The sequence below is a fragment of the Amblyomma mixtum genome, chromosome 1 (genome assembly GCF_055824585.1).
Source record: "Amblyomma mixtum isolate Tamu chromosome 1, ASM5582458v1, whole genome shotgun sequence".
In the NCBI taxonomy this organism is placed as follows: domain Eukaryota; kingdom Metazoa; phylum Arthropoda; class Arachnida; order Ixodida; family Ixodidae; genus Amblyomma; species Amblyomma mixtum.
In genome coordinates this window covers 119,331,442-119,355,835 of record NC_143012.1, presented here as the reverse complement: position 1 = coordinate 119,355,835, position 24,394 = coordinate 119,331,442, and positions in this window count along the sequence as shown.

Below are 24,394 nucleotides of genomic sequence, written 5' to 3'. Positions count from 1 at the left end.
CTTCCGACCGCCTTGGGAGCTGAGAATTTGGGCTAAACTGCTCTGCCGCGACTGAAACACTACGTGTCCGGCTGGCGTTGCATAATTCTAGAACGCTTCCGACCGCCTTGGGAGCTGAGAATTTCGGCTCAACTGCTCTGCCGCGACTGAAACACTGCGTGTCTGGCTGGCGTTGCATAATTCTAGAACGCTTCCGACCGCCTTGGAAGCTGAGAATTTCGGCTCAACTGCTCTGCCGCGACTGAAACACTGCGTGTCCGCCTGGCGTTGCATAATTCTAGAACGCTTCCGACCGCCTTGGGAGCTGAGAATTTCGGCTGAACTGCTCTGCCGCGACTGAAACACTGCGTGTGCAGCTGGCGTTGTATAATTATAGAACGCTTCCGACCGCCTTCGGAGCTGAGAATTTCGGCTCAACTGCTCTGCCGCGACTGAAACACTGCGTGTCTGGCTGGTGTTGCACAATTCTAGAACGCTTCCGACCGCCTTAGAGCTGAGAATTTCGGCTCAACTGCTCTGCCGCGACTGAAATACTGCGTTTCCGGCTGGCGTTGCATAATTCTAGAACACTTCCGACCGCCTTGGGAGCTGAGAATTTCGGCTCAACTGCTCTGCCGCGACTAAAACACTGCGTGTCCGGCTGGCGTTGCATAATTCTAGTACACTTCCGACCGCCTTGGGAGCTGATAATTTCGGCTCAACTACTCTGCCGCGACTGAAACACTGCGTGTCCGGCTGGCGTTGCATAATTCTAGGACACTTCCGACCGCCTTGGGAGCTGAGAATTTCGGCTCAACTGCTCTGCCGCGACTGAAATACTGCGTGTCCGGCTGTCGTTGCATAATTCTAGAACACTTCCGACCGCCTTGGGAGCTGAGAATTTCGGCTCAACTGCTCTGCCGCGACTAAAATACTGCGTGTCCGGCTGGCGTTGCATAATTCTAGTACACTTCCGACCGCCTTGGGAGCTGATAATTTCGGCTCAACTACTCTGCCGCGACTGAAACACTGCGTGTCCGGCTGGCGTTGCATAATTCTAGGACACTTCCGACCGCCTTGGGAGCTGAGAATTTCGGCTCAACTGCTCTGCCGCGACTGAAACACTGCGTGTCCGTCTGGCGTTGCATAATTCTAGGACACTTCCGACCGCCTTGGGAGCTGAGAACTTCGGCTCAACTGCTCTGCCGCGCCTGAAACACTGCGTGCCCGGCTGGCGTAGCATAATTCTAGAACACTTCCGACCGCCTTGGGAGCTGAGAACTTCGGCTCAACTGCTCTGCCGCGACTGAAACACTGCGTGCCCGGCTGGCGTTGCATAATTCTAGAACACTTCCGACCGCCTTGGGAGCTGAGAATTTCGGCTCAACTGCTCTGCCGCGACTGAAACACTGCGTGTCCGTCTGGCGTTGCATAATTATAGGACACTTCCGACCGCCTTGGGAGCTGAGAATTTCGGCTCAACTGCTCTGCCGCGACTGAAACACTGCGTGTCCGGCTGGCGTTGCATAATTATAGGACACTTCCGACCGCCTTGGGAGCTGAGAATTTCGGCTCAACTGCTCTGCCGCGACTGAAACACTGCGTATCCGGCTGTCGTTGCATAATTCTAGGACACTTCCGACCGCCTTGGGAGCTGAGAATTTCGGCTCAACTGCTCTGCCGCGACTGAAACACTGCGTGTCTGGCTGGCGTTGCATAATTCTAGAACGCTTCCGACCGCCTTGGAAGCTGAGAATTTCGGCTCAACTGCTCTGCCGCGACTGAAACACTGCGTGTCCGGCTGGCGTTGTATAATTCTAGAACACTTCCGACCGCCTTGGGAGGCGAGAATTTCGGCTCAACTGCACTGCCGCGACTGAAACACTGCGTGTCCGGCTGGCGTTGCATAATTCTAGAACGCTTCCGACCGCCTTGGGAGCTGAGAATTTCGGCTGAACTGCTCTGCCGCGACTGAAACACTGCGTGTCCGGCTGGCGTTGCATAATTCTAGAACGCTTCCGACCGCCTTGGGAGCTGAGAATTTCGGCTCAACTGCTCTGCCGCGACTGAAACACTATGTGTCCGGCTGGTGTTGCACAATTCTAGAACGCTTCCGACCGCCTTAGAGCTGAGAATTTCGGCTCAACTGCTCTGCCGCGACTGAAATACTGCGTGTCCGGCTAGCGTTGCACAATTCTAGAACGCTTCCGACCGCCTTGGGAGCAGAGAATTTCGGCTCAACTGCTCTTCCGCGACTGAAACACTGCGTGTCCGGCTGGCGTTGCATAATTCTAGAACGCTTCCAACCGCCTTGGGAGCTGAGAATTTCGGCTCAACTGCTCTGCCGCGACTGAAATACTGCGTGTCCGGCTGGCGTTGCATAATTCTAGAACACTTCCGACCGCCTTGGGAGCTGAGAATTTCGGCTCAACTGCTCTGCCGCGACTGAAACACTGCGTGTCCGGCTGGCGTTGCATAATTCTAGAACACTTCCGACCGCCTTGGGAGCTGAGAATTTGGGCTAAACTGCTCTGCCGCGACTGAAACACTACGTGTCCGGCTGGCGTTGCATAATTCTAGAACGCTTCCGACCGCCTTGGGAGCTGAGAATTTCGGCTCAACTGCTCTGCCGCGACTGAAACACTGCGTGTCTGGCTGGCGTTGCATAATTCTAGAACGCTTCCGACCGCCTTGGAAGCTGAGAATTTCGGCTCAACTGCTCTGCCGCGACTGAAACACTGCGTGTCCGCCTGGCGTTGCATAATTCTAGAACGCTTCCGACCGCCTTGGGAGCTGAGAATTTCGGCTGAACTGCTCTGCCGCGACTGAAACACTGCGTGTCCAGCTGGCGTTGTATAATTATAGAACGCTTCCGACCGCCTTCGGAGCTGAGAATTTCGGCTCAACTGCTCTGCCGCGACTGAAACACTGCGTGTCTGGCTGGTGTTGCACAATTCTAGAACGCTTCCGACCGCCTTAGAGCTGAGAATTTCGGTTCAACTGCTCTGCCGCGACTGAAATACTGCGTGTCCGGCTGGCGTTGCATAATTCTAGAACACTTCCGACCGCCTTGGGAGCTGAGAATTCCGGCTCAACTGCTCTGCCGCGACTAAAACACTGCGTGTCCGGCTGGCGTTGCATAATTCTAGTACACTTCCGACCGCCTTGGGAGCTGATAATTTCGGCTCAACTACTCTGCCGCGACTGAAACACTGCGTGTCCGGCTGGCGTTCCATAAGTCTAGGACACTTCCGACCGCCTTGGGAGCTGAGAATTTCGGCTCAACTTCTCTGCCGCGACTGAAACACTGCGTGTCCGTCTGGCGTTGCATAATTCTAGGACACTTCCGACCGCCTTCGGAGCTGAGAATTTCGGCTCAACTGCTCTGCCGCGCCTGAAACACTGCGTGTCTGGCTGGCGTTGCATAATTCTAGAACGCTTCGACCGCATTGGGAGCTGAGAATACCGGCTAAACTGCTCTGCCGCGACAGAAACACTGCGTGTCCGGCTGGCGTTGCATAATTCTAGAACACTTCCGACCGCCTTGGGAGCTGAGAATTTCGGCTCAACTGCTCTGCCGCGACTGAAACACTGCGTGTCCGGCTGGCGTTGCATAATTCTAGAACACTTCCGACCGCCTTGGGAGCTGATAATTTCGGCTCAACTACTCTGCCGCGACTGAAACACTGCGTGTCCGGCTGGCGTTGCATAATTATAGGAGACTTCCAACCGCCTTGGGAGCTGAGAATTTCGGCTCAACTGCTCTGCCGCGACTGAAACACTGCGTATCCGGCTGTCGTTGCATAATTCTAGGACACTTCCGAACACCTTGGGAGCTGAGAATTTCGGCTCAACTGCTCTGCCGCGACTGAAACACTGCGTGTCTGGCTGGCGTTGCATAATTCTAGAACGCTTCCGACCGCCTTGGAAGCTGAGAATTTCGGCTAAACTGCTCTGCCGCGACAGAAACACTGCGTGTCCGGCTGGCGTTGCATAATTCTAGAACACTTCCGACCGCCTTGGGAGCTGAGAATTTCGGCTCAACTGCTCTGGCGCGACTGAAACACTGCGTGTCCGGCTGGCGTTGCATAATTCTAGAACGCTTCCGACCGCCTTGGGAGCTGAGAATTTCGGCTCAACTGCTCTGCCGCGACTGAAACACTGCGTGTCCGGCTGGCGTTGCATAATTCTAGAACGCTTCCGACCGCCTTGGGAGGCAAGAATTTCGGCTCAACTGCTCTGCCGCGACTGAAACACTGCGTGTCCGGCTAGCGTTGCATAATTCTAGAACACTTCCGACCGCCTTGGGATCTGAGAATTTCGGCTCAACTACTCTGCCGCGACTGAAACACTGCGTGTCCGGCTGGCGTTGCATAATTCTAGGACACTTCCCACTGCCTAGGGAGCTGAGAATTTCGGCTCAACTGCTCTGCCGCGACTAAAACACTTCGTGTCCGGCTGGCGTTGCATAATTCTAGGACGCTTCCGACCGCCTTGGGAGCTGAGAATTTAGGCTCAACTGCTCTGCCGCGACTGAAACACTGCGTGTCCAGCTGGCGTTGCATAATTCTAGAACGCTTCCGACCGCCTTGGGAGCTGAGAATTTCGGCTCAACTGCTCTGCCGAGACTGAGACACTGCGTGTCCGGCTGGCGTTGCATAATTCTAGAACACTTCCGACCGCCTTGGGAGCTGAGAATTTCGGCTCAACTGCTCTGAGCGACTGAAAAACAACGTGACCGGCTGGCGTTGCATAATTTTAGAACGCTTCCGACCGCCTTGGGAGCTGAGAATTTCGGCTCAAGTGCTCTGCCGCGACTGAAACACTGCGTGTCCGGCTGGCGTTGCATAATTCTAGAACGCTTCCGACCGCCTTGGGAGCTGAGAATTTCGGCTCAACTGCTCTGCCGCGACTAAAACACAGCGAGTCCGGCTGGCGTTGCATAATTCTAGAACGCTTCCGACCGCCTTGGGAGCTGAGAATTTCGGCTCAACTGGTCTGTCGCGACTGAAACACTGCATGTCCGGCTGGCGTTCCATAATTCTAGAACACTTCCGACCGCGTTGGGAGCTGAGAATTTCGGCTCAACTGCTCTGCCGCGACTAAAACACTGCGTGTCCGGCTGGCGTTGCATAATTCTAGGACGCTTCCGACCGCCTTGGGAGCTGAGAATTTAGGCTCAACTGCTCTGCCGCGACTGAAACACTGCGTGTCCAGCTGGCGTTGCATAATTCTAGAGCGCTTCCGACCGCCTTGGGAACTGAGAATTTCGGATCAACTGCTCTGCCGCGACTGAAACACTGAGTGTCCGGCTGGTGTTGCATAATTCTAGAACGCTTCCGACCGCCTTGGGAGCTGAGAATTTCGGCTCAACTGCTCTGCCGCGACTGAAACACTGCGTGTCCGGCTGGAGTTGCATAATTCTAGAACGCTTCCGACCGCCTTGGGAGCTGAGAATTTCGGCTCAACTGCTCTGCCGCGACTGAAACACTGCGTGTCCGGCTGGCGTTGCATAATTCTAGAACGATTCCGACCGCCTTGAGAGCTGAGAATATCGGCTCAACTGCTCTTCCGCGACTGAAACACTGCGTGTCCGGCTGGTGTTGCATAATTCTAGAACGCTTCCGACCGCCTTGGGAGCTGAGAATTTCGGATCAACTGCTCTGCCGCGACTGAAACACTGAGTGTCCGGCTGGTGTTGCATAATTCTAGGACGCTTCCGACCGCCTTGGGAGGCGAGAATTTCGGCTCAACTGCTCTGCCGCGACTGAAACACTGCGTGTCCAGCTGGAGTTGCATAATTCTAGAACGCTTCCGACCGCCTTGGGAGCTGAGAATTTCGGCTCAACTGCTCTGCCGCGACTGAAACACTGCGTGTCCGGCTGGCGTTGCATAATTCTAGAACGCTTCCGACCGCCTTGGGAGCTGAGAATTTCGGCTCAACTGCTCTGCCGCGACTGAAACACTGCGTGTCCGGCTGGAGTTGCATAATTCTAGAACGCTTCCGACCGCCTTGGGAGCTGAGAATTTCGGCTCAACTGCTCTGCCGCGACTGAAACACTGCGTGTCCGGCTGGCGTTGCATAATTCTAGAACGATTCCGACCGCCTTGAGAGCTGAGAATATCGGCTCAACTGCTCTTCCGCGACTGAAACACTGCGTGTCCGGCTGGTGTTGCATAATTCTAGAACGCTTCCGACCGCCTTGGGAGCTGAGAATTTCGGATCAACTGCTCTGCCGCGACTGAAACACTGAGTGTCCGGCTGGTGTTGCATAATTCTAGGACGCTTCCGACCGCCTTGGGAGGCGAGAATTTCGGCTCAACTGCTCTGCCGCGACTGAAACACTGCGTGTCCAGCTGGAGTTGCATAATTCTAGAACGCTTCCAACCGCCTTGGGAGCTGAGAATTTCGGCTCAACTGCTCTGCCGCGACTGAAATACTGCGTTTCCGGCTGGCGTTGCATAATTCTAGAACACTTCCGACCGCCTTGGGAGCTGAGAATTTCGGCTCAACTGCTCTGCCGCGACTAAAACACTGCGTGTCCGGCTGGCGTTGCATAATTCTAGTACACTTCCGACCGCCTTGGGAGCTGATAATTTCGGCTCAACTACTCTGCCGCGACTGAAACACTGCGTGTCCGGCTGGCGTTGCATAATTCTAGGACACTTCCGACCGCCTTGGGAGCTGAGAATTTCGGCTCAACTGCTCTGCCGCGACTGAAATACTGCGTGTCCGGCTGTCGTTGCATAATTCTAGAACACTTCCGACCGCCTTGGGAGCTGAGAATTTCGGCTCAACTGCTCTGCCGCAACTAAAATACTGCGTGTCCGGCTGGCGTTGCATAATTCTAGTACACTTCCGACCGCCTTGGGAGCTGATAATTTCGGCTCAACTACTCTGCCGCGACTGAAACACTGCGTGTCCGGCTGGCGTTGCATAATTCTAGGACACTTCCGACCGCCTTGGGAGCTGAGAATTTCGGCTCAACTGCTCTGCCGCGACTGAAACACTGCGTGTCCGTCTGGGGTTGCATAATTCTAGGACACTTCCGACCGCCTTGGGAGCTGAGAACTTCGGCTCAACTGCTCTGCCGCGCCTGAAACACTGCGTGCCCGGCTGGCGTTGCATAATTCTAGAACACTTCCGACCGCCTTGGGAGCTGAGAACTTCGGCTCAACTGCTCTGCCGCGACTGAAACACTGCGTGCCCGGCTGGCGTTGCATAATTCTAGAACACTTCCGACCGCCTTGGGAGCTGAGAATTTCGGCTCAACTGCTCTGCCGCGACTGAAACACTGCGTGTCCGTCTGGCGTTGCATAATTATAGGACACTTCCGACCGCCTTGGGAGCTGAGAATTTCGGCTCAACTGCTCTGCCGCGACTGAAACACTGCGTGTCCGGCTGGCGTTGCATAATTATAGGACACTTCCGACCGCCTTGGGAGCTGAGAATTTCGGCTCAACTGCTCTGCCGCGACTGAAACACTGCGTATCCGGCTGTCGTTGCATAATTCTAGGACACTTCCGACCGCCTTGGGAGCTGAGAATTTCGGCTCAACTGCTCTGCCGCGACTGAAACACTGCGTGTCTGGCTGGCGTTGCATAATTCTAGAACGCTTCCGACCGCCTTGGAAGCTGAGAATTTCGGCTCAACTGCTCTGCCGCGACTGAAACACTGCGTGTCCGGCTGGCGTTGCATAATTCTAGAACACTTCCGACCGCCTTGGGAGGCGAGAATTTCGGCTCAACTGCACTGCCGCGACTGAAACACTGCGTGTCCGGCTGGCGTTGCATAATTCTAGAACGCTTCCGACCGGCTTGGGAGCTGAGAATTTCGGCTGAACTGCTCTGCCGCGAATGAAACACTGCGTGTCCGGCTGGCGTTGCATAATTCTAGAACGCTTCCGACCGCCTTGGGAGCTGAGAATTTCGGCTCAACTGCTCTGCCGCGACTGAAACACTGTGTGTCCGGCTGGTGTTGCACAATTCTAGAACGCTTCCGACCGCCTTAGAGCTGAGAATTTCGGCTCAACTGCTCTGCCGCGACTGAAATACTGCGTGTCCGGCTAGCGTTGCACAATTCTAGAACGCTTCCGACCGCCTTGGGAGCTGAGAATTTCGGCTCAACTGCTCTTCCGCGACTGAAACACTGCGTGTCCGGCTGGCGTTGCATAATTCTAGAACGCTTCCAACCGCCTTGGGAGCTGAGAATTTCGGCTCAACTGCTCTGCCGCGACTGAAATACTGCGTGTCCGGCTGGCGTTGCATAATTCTAGAACACTTCCGACCGCCTTGGGAGCTGAGAATTTCGGCTCAACTGCTCTGCCGCGACTGAAACACTGCGTGTCCGGCTGGCGTTGCATAATTCTAGAACACTTCCGACCGCCTTGGGAGCTGAGAATTTGGGCTAAACTGCTCTGCCGCGACTGAAACACTACGTGTCCGGCTGGCGTTGCATAATTCTAGAACGCTTCCGACCGCCTTGGGAGCTGAGAATTTCGGCTCAACTGCTCTGCCGCGACTGAAACACTGCGTGTCTGGCTGGCGTTGCATAATTCTAGAACGCTTCCGACCGCCTTGGAAGCTGAGAATTTCGGCTCAACTGCTCTGCCGCGACTGAAACACTGCGTGTCCGCCTGGCGTTGCATAATTCTAGAACGCTTCCGACCGCCTTGGGAGCTGAGAATTTCGGCTCAACTGCTCTGCCGCGACTAAAACACAGCGAGTCCGGCTGGCGTTGCATAATTCTAGAACGCTTCCGACCGCCTTGGGAGCTGAGAATTTCGGCTCAACTGCTCTGTCGCGACTGAAACACTGCATGTCCGGCTGGCGTTCCATAATTCTAGAACACTTCCGACCGCGTTGGGAGCTGAGAATTTCGGCTCAACTGCTCTGCCGCGACTAAAACACTGCGTGTCCGGCTGGCGTTGCATAATTCTAGGACGCTTCCGACCGCCTTGGGAGCTGAGAATTTAGGCTCAACTGCTCTGCCGCGACTGAAACACTGCGTGTCCAGCTGGCGTTGCATAATTCTAGAGCGCTTCCGACCGCCTTGGGAACTGAGAATTTCGGATCAACTGCTCTGCCGCGACTGAAACACTGAGTGTCCGGCTGGTGTTGCATAATTCTGGAACGCTTCCGACCGCCTTGGGAGCTGAGAATTTCGGCTCAACTGCTCTGCCGCGACTGAAACACTGCGTGTCCGGCTGGAGTTGCATAATTCTAGAACGCTTCCGACCGCCTTGGGAGCTGAGAATTTCGGCTCAACTGCTCTGCCGCGACTGAAACACTGCGTGTCCGGCTGGCGTTGCATAATTCTAGAACGATTCCGACCGCCTTGAGAGCTGAGAATATCGGCTCAACTGCTCTTCCGCGACTGAAACACTGCGTGTCCGGCTGGTGTTGCATAATTCTAGAACGCTTCCGACCGCCTTGGGAGCTGAGAATTTCGGATCAACTGCTCTGCCGCGACTGAAACACTGAGTGTCCGGCTGGTGTTGCATAATTCTAGGACGCTTCCGACCGCCTTGGGAGGCGAGAATTTCGGCTCAACTGCTCTGCCGCGACTGAAACACTGCGTGTCCAGCTGGAGTTGCATAATTCTAGAACGCTTCCGACCGCCTTGGGAGCTGAGAATTTCGGCTCAACTGCTCTGCCGCGACTGAAACACTGCGTGTCCGGCTGGCGTTGCATAATTCTAGAACGCTTCCGACCGCCTTGGGAGCTGAGAATTTCGGCTCAACTGCTCTGCCGCGACTGAAACACTGCGTGTCCGGCTGGAGTTGCATAATTCTAGAACGCTTCCGACCGCCTTGGGAGCTGAGAATTTCGGCTCAACTGCTCTGCCGCGACTGAAACGCTGCGTGTCCGGCTGGCGTTGCATAATTCTAGAACGATTCCGACCGCCTTGAGAGCTGAGAATATCGGCTCAACTGCTCTTCCGCGACTGAAACACTGCGTGTCCGGCTGGTGTTGCATAATTCTACAACGCTTCCGACCGCCTTGGGAGCTGAGAATTTCGGATCAACTGCTCTGCCGCGACTGAAACACTGAGTTTCCGGCTGGTGTTGCATAATTCTAGGACGCTTCCGACCGCCTTGGGAGGCGAGAATTTCGGCTCAACTGCTCTGCCGCGACTGAAACACTGCGTGTCCAGCTGGAGTTGCATAATTCTAGAACGCTTCCAACCGCCTTGGGAGCTGAGAATTTCGGCTCAACTGCTCTGCCGCGACTGAAATACTGCGTTTCCGGCTGGCGTTGCATAATTCTAGAACACTTCCGACCGCCTTGGGAGCTGAGAATTTCGGCTCAACTGCTCTGCCGCGACTAAAACACTGCGTGTCCGGCTGGCGTTGCATAATTCTAGTACACTTCCGACCGCCTTGGGAGCTGATAATTTCGGCTCAACTACTCTGCCGCGACTGAAACACTGCGTGTCCGGCTGGCGTTGCATAATTCTAGGACACTTCCGACCGCCTTGGGAGCTGAGAATTTCGGCTCAACTGCTCTGCCGCGACTGAAATACTGCGTGTCCGGCTGTCGTTGCATAATTCTAGAACACTTCCGTCCGCCTTGGGAGCTGAGAATTTCGGCTCAACTGCTCTGCCGCGACTAAAATACTGCGTGTCCGGCTGGCGTTGCATAATTCTAGTACACTTCCGACCGCCTTGGGAGCTGATAATTTCGGCTCAACTACTCTGCCGCGACTGAAACACTGCGTGTCCGGCTGGCGTTGCATAATTCTAGGACACTTCCGACCGCCTTGGGAGCTGAGAATTTCGGCTCAACTGCTCTGCCGCGACTGAAACACTGCGTGTCCGTCTGGCGTTGCATAATTCTAGGACACTTCCGACCGCCTTGGGAGCTGAGAACTTCGGCTCAACTGCTCTGCCGCGCCTGAAACACTGCGTGCCCGGCTGGCGTTGCATAATTCTAGAACACTTCCGACCGCCTTGGGAGCTGAGAACTTCGGCTCAACTGCTCTGCCGCGACTGAAACACTGCGTGCCCGGCTGGCGTTGCATAATTCTAGAACACTTCCGACCGCCTTGGGAGCTGAGAATTTCGGCTCAACTGCTCTGCCGCGACTGAAACACTGCGTGTCCGTCTGGCGTTGCATAATTATAGGACACTTCCGACCGCCTTGGGAGCTGAGAATTTCGGCTCAACTGCTCTGCCGCGACTGAAACACTGCGTGTCCGGCTGGCGTTGCATAATTATAGGACACTTCCGACCGCCTTGGGAGCTGAGAATTTCGGCTCAACTGCTCTGCCGCGACTGAAACACTGCGTATCCGGCTGTCGTTGCATAATTCTAGGACACTTCCGACCGCCTTGGGAGCTGAGAATTTCGGCTCAACTGCTCTGCCGCGACTGAAACACTGCGTGTCTGGCTGGCGTTGCATAATTCTAGAACGCTTCCGACCGCCTTGGAAGCTGAGAATTTCGGCTCAACTGCTCTGCCGCGACTGAAACACTGCGTGTCCGGCTGGCGTTGCATAATTCTAGAACACTTCCGACCGCCTTGGGAGGCGAGAATTTCGGCTCAACTGCACTGCCGCGACTGAAACACTGCGTGTCCGGCTGGCGTTGCATAATTCTAGAACGCTTCCGACCGCCTTGGGAGCTGAGAATTTCGGCTGAACTGCTCTGCCGCGACTGAAACACTGCGTGTCCGGCTGGCGTTGCATAATTCTAGAACGCTTCCGACCGCCTTGGGAGCTGAGAATTTCGGCTCAACTGCTCTGCCGCGACTGAAACACTGTGTGTCCGGCTGGTGTTGCACAATTCTAGAACGCTTCCGACCGCCTTAGAGCTGAGAATTTCGGCTCAACTGCTCTGCCGCGACTGAAATACTGCGTGTCCGGCTAGCGTTGCACAATTCTAGAACGCTTCCGACCGCCTTGGGAGCTGAGAATTTCGGCTCAACTGCTCTTCCGCGACTGAAACACTGCGTGTCCGGCTGGCGTTGCATAATTCTAGAACGCTTCCAACCGCCTTGGGAGCTGAGAATTTCGGCTCAACTGCTCTGCCGCGACTGAAATACTGCGTGTCCGGCTGGCGTTGCATAATTCTAGAACACTTCCGACCGCCTTGGGAGCTGAGAATTTCGGCTCAACTGCTCTGCCGCGACTGAAACACTGCGTGTCCGGCTGGCGTTGCATAATTCTAGAACACTTCCGACCGCCTTGGGAGCTGAGAATTTGGGCTAAACTGCTCTGCCGCGACTGAAACACTACGTGTCCGGCTGGCGTTGCATAATTCTAGAACGCTTCCGACCGCCTTGGGAGCTGAGAATTTCGGCTCAACTGCTCTGCCGCGACTGAAACACTGCGTGTCTGGCTGGCGTTGCATAATTCTAGAACGCTTCCGACCGCCTTGGAAGCTGAGAATTTCGGCTCAACTGCTCTGCCGCGACTGAAACACTGCGTGTCCGCCTGGCGTTGCATAATTCTAGAACGCTTCCGACCGCCTTGGGAGCTGAGAATTTCGGCTCAACTGCTCTGCCGCGACTAAAACACAGCGAGTCCGGCTGGCGTTGCATAATTCTAGAACGCTTCCGACCGCCTTGGGAGCTGAGAATTTCGGCTCAACTGCTCTGTCGCGACTGAAACACTGCATGTCCGGCTGGCGTTCCATAATTCTAGAACACTTCCGACCGCGTTGGGAGCTGAGAATTTCGGCTCAACTGCTCTGCCGCGACTAAAACACTGCGTGTCCGGCTGGCGTTGCATAATTCTAGGACGCTTCCGACCGCCTTGGGAGCTGAGAATTTCGGCTCAACTGCTCTGCCGCGACTGAAACACTGCGTGTCTGGCTGGCGTTGCATAATTCTAGAACGCTTCCGACCGCCTTGGAAGCTAAGAATTTCGGCTAAACTGCTCTGCCGCTACAGAAACACTGCGTGTCCGGCTGGCGTTGCATAATTCTAGAACACTTCCGACCGCCTTGGGAGCTGGGAATTTCGGCTCAACTGCTCTGGTGCGACTGAAACACTGCGTGTCCGGCTGGCGTTGCATAATTCTAGAACACTTCCGACCGCCTTGGGAGCTGAGAATTTCGGCTCAACTGCTCTGCAGCGACTGAAACACTGCGTGTCCGGCTGGCGTTGCATAATTCTAGAACGCTTCCGACCGCCTTGGGAGGCGAGAATTTCGGCTCAACTGCTCTGCCGCAACTGAAACACTGCGTGTCCAGCTGGAGTTGCATAATTCTAGAACGCTTCCGACCGCCTTGGGAGCTGAGAATTTCGGCTCAACTGCTCTGCCGCGACTGAAACACTGCGTGTCCGGCTGGCGTTGCATAATTCTAGAACGCTTCCGACCGCATTGGGAGGCGAGAATTTCGGCTCAACTGCTCTGCCGCGACTGAAACACTGCGTGTCCGGCTGGAGTTGCATAATTCTAGAACGCTTCCGACCGCCTTGGGAGCTGAGAATTTCGGCTCAACTGCTCTGCCGCGACTGAAACACTGCGTGTTCGGCTGGCGTTGCATAATTCTAGAACACTTCCGACCGCCTTGGGAGCTGAGAATTTCGGCTCAACTGCTCTGCCGCGACTAAAACACAGCGAGTCCGGCTGGCGTTGCATAATTCTAGAACGCTTCCGACCGCCTTGGGAGCTGAGAATTTCGGCTCAACTGCTCTGTCGCGACTGAAACACTGCATGTCCGGCTGCGTTCCATAATTCTAGAACACTTCCGACCGCGTTGGGAGCTGAGAATTTCGGCTCAACTGCTCTGCCGCGACTAAAACACGTCGTGTCTGGCTGGCGTTGCATAATTCTAGGACGCTTCCGACCGCCTTGGGAGCTGAGAATTTAGGCTCAACAGATCTGCCGCGACTGAAAAACTGCGTGTCCAGCTGGTGTTGCATAATTCTAGAGCGCTTCCGACCGCCTTGGGAACTGAGAATTTCGGCTCAACTGCTCTGCCGAGACTGAGACACTGCGTGTCTGGCTGGCGTTCCATAATTCTAGAACACTTCCGACCGCCTTGGGAGCTCAGAATTCCGGCTCAACTGCTCTGCCGCGACTGAAACACTGCGTGTCCGGCTAGCGTTGCATAATTCTAGAACACTTCCGACCGCCTTGGGATCTGAGAATTTCGGCTCAACTACTCTGCCGCGACTGAAACACTGCGTGTCCGGCTCGCGTTGCATAATTGTAGAACGCTTCCGACCGCCTTGGGAGCTGAGAATTTCGGCTCAACTGCTCTGCCGCGACTGAAACACTGCGTGTCCGGCTGGCGTTGCATAATTCTAGAACGCATCCGACCGCCTTGGGAGCTGAGAATTTCGGCTCAACTTCTCTGCCGCGACTGAAATACTGCGTGTCCGGCTGGCGTTGCATAATTCCAGAACACTTCCGACCGCCTTGGGAGCTGATAATTTCGGCTAAACTACTCTGCCGCGACTGAAACACTGCGTGTCCGGCTGGCGTTGCATAATTATAGGACAATTCCGACCGCCTTGGGAGCTGAGAATTTCGACTCAACTGCTCTGCCGCGACTGAAACACTGCGTATCCGGCTGTCGTTGCATAATTCTAGGACACTTCCGACCGCCTTTGGAGCTGTGAATTGCGGCTCAAGTGCTCTGCCGCGACTGAAACACTGCATGTCCGGCTGGCGTTGCATAATTTTAGAACACTTCCGACCGCCTTGGGAGCTGAGAATTTCGGCTCAACTGCTCTGCCGCGACTGAAACACTGCGTGTCCGGCTGGCGTTGCATAATTCTAGAACGCTTCCGACCGCCTTGGGAGCTGAGAATTTCGGCTCAACTGCTCTGCCGCGACTGAAACACAGCGTGTCCGGCTGGCGTTGCATAATTCTCGAACGCTTCCGACCGCCTTGGGAGGCGAGAATTTCGGCTCAACTCCTCTGCCGCGACTGAAACACTGTGTGTCCGGCTGGGGTTGCATAATTCTAGAACGCTTCCGACCGCCTTGGGAGCTGAGAATTTCGGCTCAACTGCTCTGCCGCGACTGGAACACTACGTGTCCGGCTGGCGTTGCATAATTCTAGAACGCTTCCGACCGCATTGGGAGGCGAGAATTTCGGCTCAAGTGCTCTGCCGCGACTGAAACACTGCGTTTACGGCTGGAGTTGCATAATTCTAGAACGCTTCCGACCGCCTTGGGAGCAGAGAATTTCGGCTAAACTGCTCTGCCGCGACAGAAACACTGCGGGTCCTGCTGGCGTTGCATAATTCTAGAACACTTCCGACCGCCTTGGGAGCTGAGCATTTCGGCTCAACTGCTCTGCCACGACTGAAACACTGCGTGTCCGGCTGGCGTTGCATAATTCTAGAAAGCTTCCGACCGCCTTGGGAGCTGAGAATTTTGGCTCAACTGCTCTGCCGCGACTGAAATACTGCGTGTCCGGCTGGTGTTGCATAATTCTAGAACACTTCCGACCGCCTTGGGAGCTGAGAATTTCGGCTCAACTGCTCTGCCGCGACTGAAACATTGCGTGTCCGGCTGGCGTTGCATAATTCTAGAACGCTTCCGACCGCCTTGGGAGCTGAGAATTTCGGCTGAACTGCTCTGCCGCGACTGAAACACTGCGTGTCCGGCTGGCGTTGCATAATTCTAGAACGCTTCCGACCGCCTTGGGAGCTGAGAATTTCGGCTCAACTGCTCTGCCGCGACTGAAACACTGTGTGTCCGGCTGGTGTTGCACAATTCTAGAACGCTTCCGACCGCCTTAGAGCTGAGAATTTCGGCTCAACTGCTCTGCCGCGACTGAAATACTGCGTGTCCGGCTAGCGTTGCACAATTCTAGAACGCTTCCGACCGCCTTGGGAGCTGAGAATTTCGGCTCAACTGCTCTTCCGCGACTGAAACACTGCGTGTCCGGCTGGCGTTGCATAATTCTAGAACGCTTCCAACCGCCTTGGGAGCTGAGAATTTCGGCTCAACTGCTCTGCCGCGACTGAAATACTGCGTGTCCGGCTGGCGTTGCATAATTCTAGAACACTTCCGACCGCCTTGGGAGCTGAGAATTTCGGCTCAACTGCTCTGCCGCGACTGAAACACTGCGTGTCCGGCTGGCGTTGCATAATTCTAGAACACTTCCGACCGCCTTGGGAGCTGAGAATTTGGGCTAAACTGCTCTGCCGCGACTGAAACACTACGTGTCCGGCTGGCGTTGCATAATTCTAGAACGCTTCCGACCGCCTTGGGAGCTGAGAATTTCGGCTCAACTGCTCTGCCGCGACTGAAACACTGCGTGTCTGGCTGGCGTTGCATAATTCTAGAACGCTTCCGACCGCCTTGGAAGCTGAGAATTTCGGCTCAACTGCTCTGCCGCGACTGAAACACTGCGTGTCCGCCTGGCGTTGCATAATTCTAGAACGCTTCCGACCGCCTTGGGAGCTGAGAATTTCGGCTGAACTGCTCTGCCGCGACTGAAACACTGCGTGTCCAGCTGGCGTTGTATAATTATAGAACGCTTCCGACCGCCTTCGGAGCTGAGAATTTCGGCTCAACTGCTCTGCCGCGACTGAAACACTGCGTGTCTGGCTGGTGTTGCACAATTCTAGAACGCTTCCGACCGCGTTAGAGCTGAGAATTTCGGCTCAACTGCTCTGCCGCGACTGAAATACTGCGTGTCCGGCTGGCGTTGCATAATTCTAGAACACTTCCGACCGCCTTGGGAGCTGAGAATTCCGGCTCAACTGCTCTGCCGCGACTAAAACACTGCGTGTCCGGCTGGCGTTGCATAATTCTAGTACACATCCGACCGCCTTGGGAGCTGATAATTTCGGCTCAACTACTCTGCCGCGACTGAAACACTGCGTGTCCGGCTGGCGTTCCATAAGTCTAGGACACTTCCGACCGCCTTGGGAGCTGAGAATTTCGGCTCAACTGCTCTGCCGCGACTGAAACACTGCGTGTCCGTCTGGCGTTGCATAATTCTAGGACACTTCCGACCGCCTTCGGAGCTGAGAATTTCGGCTCAACTGCTCTGCCGCGCCTGAAACACTGCGTGTCTGGCTGGCGTTGCATAATTCTAGAACGCTTCGACATCATTGGGAGCTGAGAATACCGGCTAAACTGCTCTGCCGCGACAGAAACACTGCGTGTCCGGCTGGCGTTGCATAATTCTAGAACACTTCCGACCGCCTTGGGAGCTGAGAATTTCGGCTCAACTGCTCTGCCGCGACTGAAACACTGCGTGTCCGGCTGGCGTTGCATAATTCTAGAACACTTCCGACCGCCTTGTGAGCTGAGAATTTGGGCTAAACTGCTCTGCCGCGACTGAAACACTACGTGTCCGGCTGGCGTTGCATAATTCTAGAACGCTTCCGACCGCCTTGGGAGCTGAGAATTTCGGCTCAACTGCTCTGCCGCGACTGAAATACTGCGTGTCCGGCTGGCGTTGCATAATTCTAGAACACTTCCGACCGCCTTGGGAGCTGAGAATTTCGGCTCAACTGCTCTGCCGCGACTGAAACACTGCGTGTCCGGCTGGCGTTGCATAATTCTAGAACACTTCCGACCGCCTTGGGAGCTGATAATTTCGGCTCAACTACTCTGCCGCGACTGAAACACTGCGTGTCCGGCTGGCGTTGCATAATTATAGGAGACTTCCAACCGCCTTGGGAGCTGAGAATTTCGGCTCAACTGCTCTGCCGCGACTGAAACACTGCGTATCCGGCTGTCGTTGCATAATTCTAGGACACTTCCGAACACCTTGGGAGCTGAGAATTTCGGCTCAACTGCTCTGCCGCGACTGAAACACTGCGTGTCTGGCTGGCGTTGCATAATTCTAGAACGCTTCCGACCGCCTTGGAAGCTGAGAATTTCGGCTAAACTGCTCTGCCGCGACAGAAACACTGCGTGTCCGGCTGGCGTTGCATAATTCTAGAACACTTCCGACCGCCTTGGGAGCTGAGAATTTCGGCTCAACTGCTCTGGCGCGACTGAAACACTGCGTGTCCGGCTGGCGTTGCATAATTCTAGAACGCTTCCGACCGCCTTGGGAGCTGAGAATTTCGGCTCAACTGCTCTGCCGCGACTGAAACACTGCGTGTCCGGCTGGCGTTGCATAATTCTAGAACGCTTCCGACCGCCTTGGGAGGCAAGAATTTCGGCTCAACTGCTCTGCCGCGACTGAAACACTGCGTGTCCGGCTAGCGTTGCATAATTCTAGAACACTTCCGACCGCCTTGGGATCTGAGAATTTCGGCTCAACTACTCTGCCGCGACTGAAACACTGCGTGTCCGGCTGGCGTTGCATAATTCTAGGACACTTCCCACTGCCTAGGGAGCTGAGAATTTCGGCTCAACTGCTCTGCCGCGACTAAAACACTTCGTGTCCGGCTGGCGTTGCATAATTCTAGGACGCTTCCGACCGCCTTGGGAGCTGAGAATTTAGGCTCAACTGCTCTGCCGCGACTGAAACACTGCGTGTCCAGCTGGCGTTGCATAATTCTAGAACGCTTCCGACCGCCTTGGGAGCTGAGAATTTCGGCTCAACTGCTCTGCCGAGACTGAGACACTGCGTGTCCGGCTGGCGTTGCATAATTCTAGAACACTTCCGACCGCCTTGGGAGCTGAGAATTTCGGCTCAACTGCTCTGAGCGACTGAAAAACAACGTGACCGGCTGGCGTTGCATAATTTTAGAACGCTTCCGATCGCCTTGGGAGCTGAGAATTTCGGATCAACTGCTCTGCCGCGACTGAAACACTGCGTGTCCGGCTGGCGTTGCATAATTCTAGAACGCTTCCGACCGCCTTGGGAGCTGAGAATTTCGGCTCAACTGCTCTGCCGCGACTGAAACACTGCGTGTCCGGCTGGAGTTGCATAATTCTAGAACGCTTCCGACCGCCTTGGGAGCTGAGAATTTCGGCTCAACTGCTCTGCCGCGACTGAAACACTGCGTGTCCGGCTGGCGTTGCATAATTCTAGAACGATTCCGACCGCCTTGAGAGCTGAGAATATCGGCTCAACTGCTCTTCCGCGACTGAAACACTGCGTGTCCGGCTGGTGTTGCATAATTCTAGAACGCTTCCGACCGCCTTGGGAGCTGAGAATTTCGGATCAACTGCTCTGCCGCGACTGAAACACTGAGTGTCCGGCTGGTGTTGCATAATTCTAGGACGCTTCCGACCGCCTTGGGGGGCGAGAATTTCGGCTCAACTGCTCTGCCGCGACTGAAACACTGCGTGTCCAGCTGGAGTTGCATAATTCTAGAACGCTTCCGACCGCCTTGGGAGCTGAGAATTTCGGCTCAACTGCTCTGCCGCGACTGAAACACTGCGTGTCCGGCTGGCGTTGCATAATTCTAGAACGCTTCCGACCGCCTTGGGAGCTGAGAATTTCGGCTCAACTGCTCTGCCGCGACTGAAACACTGCGTGTCCGGCTGGAGTTGCATAATTCTAGAACGCTTCCGACCGCCTTGGGAGCTGAGAATTTCGGCTCAACTGCTCTGCCGCGACTGAAACACTGCGTGTCCGGCTGGCGTTGCATAATTCTAGAACGATTCCGACCGCCTTGAGAGCTGAGAATATCGGCTCAACTGCTCTTCCGCGACTGAAACACTGCGTGTCCGGCTGGTGTTGCATAATTCTAGAACGCTTCCGACCGCCTTGGGAGCTGAGAATTTCGGATCAACTGCTCTGCCGCGACTGAAACACTGAGTGTCCGGCTGGTGTTGCATAATTCTAGGACGCTTCCGACCGCCTTGGGAGGCGAGAATTTCGGCTCAACTGCTCTGCCGCGACTGAAACACTGCGTGTCCAGCTGGAGTTGCATAATTCTAGAACGCTTCCGACCGCCTTGGGAGCTGAGAATTTCGGCTCAACTGCTCTGCCGCGACTGAAACACTGCGTGTCCGGCTGGCGTTGCATAATTCTAGAACGCTTCCGACCGCCTTGGGAGCTGAGAATTTCGGCTCAACTGCTCTGCCGCGACAGAAACACTGCGGGTCCTGCTGGCGTTGCATAATTCTAGAACACTTCCGACCGCCTTGGGAGCTGAGCATTTCGGCTCAACTGCTCTGCCGCGACTGAAACACTGCGTGTCCGGCTGGCGTTGCATAATTCTAGAACGCTTCCGACCGCCTTGGGAGCTGAGAATTTCGGCTCAACTGCTCTGCCGCGACTGAAATACTGCGTGTCCGGCTGGCGCTGCATAATTCTAGAACACTTCCGACCGCCTTGGGAGCTGAGAATTTCGGCTCAACTGCTCTGCCGCGACTGAAACACTGCGTGTCCGGCTGGCGTTGCATAATTCTAGAACACTTCCGACCGCCTTGGGAGCTGATAATTTCGGCTCAACTACTCTGCCGCGACTGAAACACTGCGTGTCCGGCTGGCGTTGCATAATTATAGGAGACTTCCGACCGCCTTGGGAGCTGAGAATTTCGGCTCAACTGCTCTGCCGCGACTGAAACACTGCGTATCCGGCTGTCGTTGCATAATTCTAGGACACTTCCGACCGCCTTGGGAGCTGAGAATTTCGGCTCAACTGCTCTGCCGCGACTGAAACACTGCGTGTCTGGCTGGCGTTGCATAATTCTAGAACGCTTCCGACCGCCTTGGAAGCTAAGAATTTCGGCTAAACTGCTCTGCCGCTACAGAAACACTGCGTGTCCGGCTGGCGTTGCATAATTCTAGAACACTTCCGACCGCCTTGGGAGCTGGGAATTTCGGCTCAACTGCTCTGGTGCGACTGAAACACTGCGTGTCCGGCTGGCGTTGCATAATTCTAGAACACTTCCGACCGCCTTGGGAGCTGAGAATTTCGGCTCAACTGCTCTGCAGCGACTGAAACACTGCGTGTCCGGCTGGCGTTGCATAATTCTAGAACGCTTCCGACCGCCTTGGGAGGCGAGAATTTCGGCTCAACTGCTCTGCCGCAACTGAAACACTGCGTGTGCAGCTGGAGTTGCATAATTCTAGAACGCTTCCGACCGCCTTGGGAGCTGAGAATTTCGGCTCAACTGCTCTGCCGCGACTGAAACACTGCGTGTCCGGCTGGCGTTGCATAATTCTAGAACGCTTCCGACCGCATTGGGAGGCGAGAATTTCGGCTCAACTGCTCTGCCGCGACTGAAACACTGCGTGTCCGGCTGGAGTTGCATAATTCTAGAACGCTTCCGACCGCCTTGGGAACTGAGAATTTCGGCTCAACTGCTCTGCCGCGACTGAAACACTGCGTGTTCGGCTGGCGTTGCATAATTCTAGAACACTTCCGACCGCCTTGGGAGCTGAGAATTTCGGCTCAACTGCTCTGCCGCGACTAAAACACAGCGAGTCCGGCTGGCGTTGCATAATTCTAGAACGCTTCCGACCGCCTTGGGAGCTGAGAAGTTCGGCTCAACTGCTCTGTCGCGACTGAAACACTGCATGTCCGGCTGGCGTTCCATAATTCTAGAACACTTCCGACCGCGTTGGGAGCTGAGAATTTCGGCTCAACTGCTCTGCCGCGACTAAAACACGTCGTGTCTGGCTGGCGTTGCATAATTCTAGGACGCTTCCGACCGCCTTGGGAGCTGAGAATTTAGGCTCAACAGATCTGCCGCGACTGAAAAACTGCGTGTCCAGCTGGCGTTGCATAATTCTAGAGCGCTTCCGACCGCCTTGGGAACTGAGAATTTCGGCTCAACTGCTCTGCCGAGACTGAGACACTGCGTGTCTGGCTGGCGTTCCATAATTCTAGAACACTTCCGACCGCCTTGGGAGCTCAGAATTCCGGCTCAACTGCTCTGCCGCGACTGAAACACTGCGTGTCCGGCTAGCGTTGCATAATTCTAGAACACTTCCGACCGCCTTGGGATCTGAGAATTTCGGCTCAACTACTCTGCCGCGACTGAAACACTGCGTGTCCGGCTCGCGTTGCATAATTGTAGAACGCTTCCGACCGCCTTGGGAGCTGAGAATTTCGGCTCAACTGCTCTGCCGCGACTGAAACACTGCGTGTCCGGCTGGCGTTGCATAATTCTAGAACGCATCCGACCGCCTTGGGAGCTGAGAATTTCGGCTCAACTTCTCTGCCGCGACTGAAATACTGCGTGTCCGGCTGGCGTTGCATAATTCCAGAACACTTCCGACCGCCTTGGGAGCTGATAATTTCGGCTAAACTACTCTGCCGCGACTGAAACACTGCGTGTCCGGCTGGCGTTGCATAATTATAGGACAATTCCGACCGCCTTGGGAGCTGAGAATTTCGACTCAACTGCTCGGCCGCGACTGAAACACTGCGTATCCGGCTGTCGTTGCATAATTCTAGGACACTTCCGACCGCCTTTGGAGCTGTGAATTGCGGCTCAAGTGCTCTGCCGCGACTGAAACACTGCATGTCCGGCTGGCGTTGCATAATTTTAGAACACTTCCGACCGCCTTGGGAGCTGAGAATTTCGGCTCAACTGCTCTGCCGCGACTGAAACACTGCGTGTCCGGCTGGCGTTGCATAATTCTAGAACGCTTCCGACCGCCTTGGGAGCTGAGAATTTCGGCTCAACTGCTCTGCCGCGACTGAAACACAGCGTGTCCGGCTGGCGTTGCATAATTCTCGAACGCTTCCGACCGCCTTGGGAGGCGAGAATTTCGGCTCAACTCCTCTGCCGCGACTGAAACACTGTGTGTCCGGCTGGGGTTGCATAATTCTAGAACGCTTCCGACCGCCTTGGGAGCTGAGAATTTCGGCTCAACTGCTCTGCCGCGACTGGAACACTACGTGTCCGGCTGGCGTTGCATAATTCTAGAACGCTTCCGACCGCATTGGGAGGCGAGAATTTCGGCTCAAGTGCTCTGCCGCGACTGAAACACTGCGTTTACGGCTGGAGTTGCATAATTCTAGAACGCTTCCGACCGCCTTGGGAGCAGAGAATTTCGGCTAAACTGCTCTGCCGCGACAGAAACACTGCGGGTCCTGCTGGCGTTGCATAATTCTAGAACACTTCCGACCGCCTTGGGAGCTGAGCATTTCGGCTCAACTGCTCTGCCACGACTGAAACACTGCGTGTCCGGCTGGCGTTGCATAATTCTAGAAAGCTTCCGACCGCCTTGGGAGCTGAGAATTTTGGCTCAACTGCTCTGCCGCGACTGAAATACTGCGTGTCCGGCTGGTGTTGCATAATTCTAGAACACTTCCGACCGCCTTGGGAGCTGAGAATTTCGGCTCAACTGCTCTGCCGCGACTGAAACATTGCGTGTCCGGCTGGCGTTGCATAATTCTAGAACACTTCCGACCGCCTTGGGAGCTGATGATTTCGGCTCAACTACTCTGCCGCGACTGAAACACTGCGTGTCCGGCTGGCGTTGCATAATTATAGGAGACTTCCGACCGCCTTGGGAGCTGAGAATTTCGGCTCAACTGCTCTGCCGCGACTGAAACACTGCGTATCCGGCTGTCGTTGCATAATTCTAGGACACTTCCGACCGCCTTGGGAGCTGAGAATTTCGGCTCAACTGCTCTGCCGCGACTGAAACACTGCGTGTCCGGCTGGCGTTGCATAATTTTAGAACACTTCCGACCGCCTTGGGAGCTGAGAATTTCGGCTCAACTGCTCTGCCGCGACAGAAACACTGCGGGTCCTGCTGGCGTTGCATAATTCTAGAACACTTCCGACCGCCTTGGGAGCTGAGCATTTCGGCTCAACTGCTCTGCCGCGACTGAAACACTGCGTGTCCGGCTGGCGTTGCATAATTCTAGAACGCTTCCGACCGCCTTGGGAGCTGAGAATTTTGGCTCAACTGCTCTGCCGCGACTGAAATACTGCGTGTCCGGCTGGCGTTGCATAATTCTAGAACACTTCCGACCGCCTTGGGAGCTGAGAATTTCGGCTCAACTGCTCTGCCGCGACTGAAACACTGCGTGTCCAGCTGGCGTTGCATAATTCTAGAACACTTCCGACCGCCTTGGGAGCTGATAATTTCGGCTCAACTACTCTGCCGCGACTGAAACACTGCGTGTCCGGCTGGCGTTGCATAATTCTAGAACGCATCCGACCGCCTTGGGAGCTGAGAATTTCGGCTCAACTTCTCTGCCGCGACTGAAATACTGCGTGTCCGGCTGGCGTTGCATAATTCCAGAACACTTCCGACCGCCTTGGGAGCTGATAATTTCGGCTACACTACTCTGCCGCGACTGAAACACTGCGTGTCCGGCTGTCGTTGCATAATTCTAGGACACTTCCGACCGCCTTTGGAGCTGAGAATTGCGGCTCAAGTGCTCTGCCGCGACTGAAACACTGCGTATCCGGCTGGCGTTGCATAATTTTAGAACACTTCCGACCGCCTTGGGAGCTGAGAATTTCGGCTCAACTGCTCTGCCGCGACTGAAACACTGCGTGTCCGGCTGGCGTTGCATAATTCTAGAACGCTTCCGACCGCCTTGGGAGCTGAGAATTTCGGCTCAACTGCTCTGCCGCGACTGAAACACAGCGTGTCCGGCTGGCGTTGCATAAT